Source organism: Silene latifolia, chromosome 11 (genome assembly GCF_048544455.1).
Source record: "Silene latifolia isolate original U9 population chromosome 11, ASM4854445v1, whole genome shotgun sequence".
Taxonomy (NCBI): domain Eukaryota; kingdom Viridiplantae; phylum Streptophyta; class Magnoliopsida; order Caryophyllales; family Caryophyllaceae; genus Silene; species Silene latifolia.
The window spans coordinates 102,523,472-102,526,841 of record NC_133536.1 but is presented as its reverse complement, the minus strand read 5'-3'; the positions used below and the strand labels follow the sequence as shown (position 1 = coordinate 102,526,841).

General features: G+C 34.0%; 1 long non-coding RNA gene across 1 annotated transcript; it reads right to left on the bottom strand.

The window, feature by feature from the left end:
- Nucleotides 1–370: 370 nt before the first annotated feature.
- Nucleotides 371–1,427, bottom strand: LOC141615003 (uncharacterized). The gene is made up of 3 exons (XR_012529537.1): nucleotides 1,392–1,427; nucleotides 982–1,114; nucleotides 371–699 (listed from the first exon to the last, which is right to left on the bottom strand). It is a non-coding gene; the product is annotated as an uncharacterized LOC141615003 (long non-coding RNA).
- Between the last annotated feature and the right edge of the window lie 1,943 nt (nucleotides 1,428–3,370).

The window sequence follows — 3,370 nt, the reverse complement described above, 5'->3', positions numbered from 1 at the left end:
ATCGGATTTCTTATATATCCCATGTCCATTATTGTTGATACACATCAGATTTTACTCATAATCCCATGTCCTTTACTTGGATGGACATCGGATTTCTTATATATCCCATGTCCATTATTATTGATACACATCAGATTTTACTCATAATCCCATGTCCTTTACAATCTTGTACATCAGTTACTTTCCAAATCCGATGTCCTTTAGTACCCATACACATCAGAGTTTTTCCAAAACTTCATGTGTTTTAGAAACGTTTACATCCAATTTCTGCTGAACCGATGTCCATTATTTTGTCAATTTTTTTAAAAAAAAAATTGGAAATGGTACTTCTAATGCAAATGAACTGTTAATCCAAAACAGAGGCCATTCATAAATGGCAAACCATATTCCATTCATAGATGGCTTACCCAAATTGGAGGCCATTCAACCAAACATATCAAATTCATACCAAATTTTGACAAACGTTGTTCGTCATACATTGTTTGAATTCAAGCAGCTAATTTAAACAATCCAACAAAGGTTTCGTAATACGTTTCTTACGACAACAAAACATGGCCTTCAAGATCCCGAGACAAACAGAGTTTTCAGAATCAAACTAATAGATTACTACTACAACTAGGCATTCAGAAAATAGTTCGCCCACAAGTCCCGAACTTCATCGATTTCATCTTGTGAATATGCCATTTTGTCTTGAAAAACCTGAAAATCATGCACATGACGACGTCTTATATAATACCACAAATACTAAAACAGTTGAAGCTCAATAATGGGATTTTATGGTAGTAAAACTTGGCAAGGCTGAGTACTTACTTAGCATCATATTGGAAACATTTGTCCGTGAGACATTTGTCCGTGAGACAAACTGAATCTATGATAACAAAACTTGTCCATAACATTTGCTTATGATTTAATCACTAACTGGAGCTATGCTAAGTTCTAAATAAATCAAAATAATCAAACCAGAACTCAGGGTGACTTTACCTTTATGTCTTGCCAAATCAAATCTTTAATTCCCTCAGTTACTTTAAGCCAATGCTCATATGTGATCTTGATATGATTGCGAGTGATATCACATATATCTTCAGCAAAATCTACCATTTATTCTCCAATTGGCCTACCCATTCCATCAAATTAAGAAAAATAGTTAGTTTATACCAAATATGAAAGTTGTAATAGGAGTTAGGACTATGGGTCCTTCATTATCTTTCCAAGCAAATAAGCCAAATGAAATTTCAAGCATTCATATAATTCAGATGCAAATTAAGGGGTTAATGAACATTATAACATTCTGATTATTCATTACTACATGCCTGACTTTAGGAGCTAATATATGGAGTTATTCTCACTAGTTGCTATCATTCTTATATGGATAAAGAGCTTGAAATGCTAACCTTAATTGAGAGTTAGAATCATGGACAGGTCAGCTAAGGTTTGGGCAAAGAGACGATATTAATAATCATCCTATTCATAAACAAAGTAATACTTTCAAAAAAACAATGCCAATATTCAAAGAAAAGCTCTTACAAAAAGAAAACCGCCACAAGTATTTATTTTCCATAACTAGACTTGTGAAAGTATCTTAAAGAACCCCAACTTATATTCTATAAGCAGAGGACCACTTTGACATCACTAAGCTAACATATTAATCAATTAGAAAATTAAAAGAGATGTACAAGCCAATAACAATGCCAATATTCAAATAAAAGCTAAGGTTTGGGCAAAGAGACGATATTAATAATCATCCTATTCATAAACAAAGTAATACTTTCAAAAAAATGAAACTCAAGAAATTTGTCTAATGTGGGCATGTGTAGAGTGTAGACATTGGTACATGAAAATGACGGTCATGATCCAACATAGGCTCACCTATACTCCATACAAAAACACAAAACCGCACATCAGTCTCATAAACGGTGCACTATTGACTTCTAACATAAAAGACCACACATCGGTCTATATGTTCTGAAATATAAAACTTCATTAGTCACTAATAGCATCTATGTTCCGAAATATAATTAAACCAACAAACAAGTTGACCATGAAATACAAATTCGCCATCTCACTTCACCATTCACTAATAGCCTATTATCATAAAATATCTTAATTTGAAATAACAAATCATGGTTGTGAGGAAATTAACCAACAAAGAAGTGAAAGCGATCGTCTTCATCTCGACGCTACTTAGTAATGTACCTTAAACACTGCTACATAACTATTTCTCTGAGTTATATATCTTCTTTAAGAACATAAGCACAAGTTATTTACCAGTTAAGTTGTCTTAATCTGCTAAGTAAACGTATTTTAATCACACACATCTATAGAGTATACCAAATCCCAGCTACACCAATACCACAAAGCACTAACTTAAATTTGAAAGCACATAAGTTGGATACCTATACGAAAAATTCATTAAACCTGAACCTAAGATTGAGGTGCGAATCAATCAACAAGAACAAATCCCTGCCAATGAATGAAAACCGTTTGAATTTGCATAAAAACGCCTAATAGATCTTAATTTAAACTGAAAGAAATCTAACCCTAAATAATCAAATTCGCTGCACATAAGTTAAAATTAATCCAACAAACAAGTTCACCATGGGGAAATCAACCATCAAACCTAATCTAATCAAAATTATCAAAACCTAACCCTAAATAATCATCATCTGTCAAAACTCTAACTCAATTAGTCAAAATAGTAACTCATTATGTAATTCATTGAAAGATTCAAAGCTTTGGAATTATAAAAATACCTGCGTTTAAAGACATGGGACGGGAAAGAGCTGAGATGCAGGATGGGAAAGAGTTGAGCGAGAAAGGAGAGAGAAACAATAGATGATAGCAGGTCGAAGCGTCATCGGCTTTGGGAGTGCAGGTGAAAGCCTTGTCGCCGTTGGGAGTGCAGGTCGTCGCCGTTGGAGAGCAAGTCGGCTGTATTGGGAGGTTTTGTGAAATGAAGGATGTGAAATTCAGAATGAATGTGTGTTCGAGACGGTCACAAATAAAAAACAAAGGTTTTCGATCTCAATGAAAATAACGGTCTAAAAAACGCTTATTTCTTGTAGTGGTTTGGGAGTGAAAGTGAGGGAGAGGATTTGGGGAAGAATGTAGGTAGTCGAGATTATAAGTGATGGCGGTGAGGTAAATATTTTTGCCGCTTATAATTTTCACTTTAGATGCACATCGGTTAAATGCAATGTTCCATGTCCATGACTTTTATATAGACATGGGTTTTATTAAATATCACATGTCCTTTAAAATCAGAAATAATGGACATGTGTTTTTTAACGCAACCGATGTACATATAATTATATGCACATCAGGTTTTTGCAAACAACCGATGTGCATGTTATGTACATCGGTTTTCCAGATA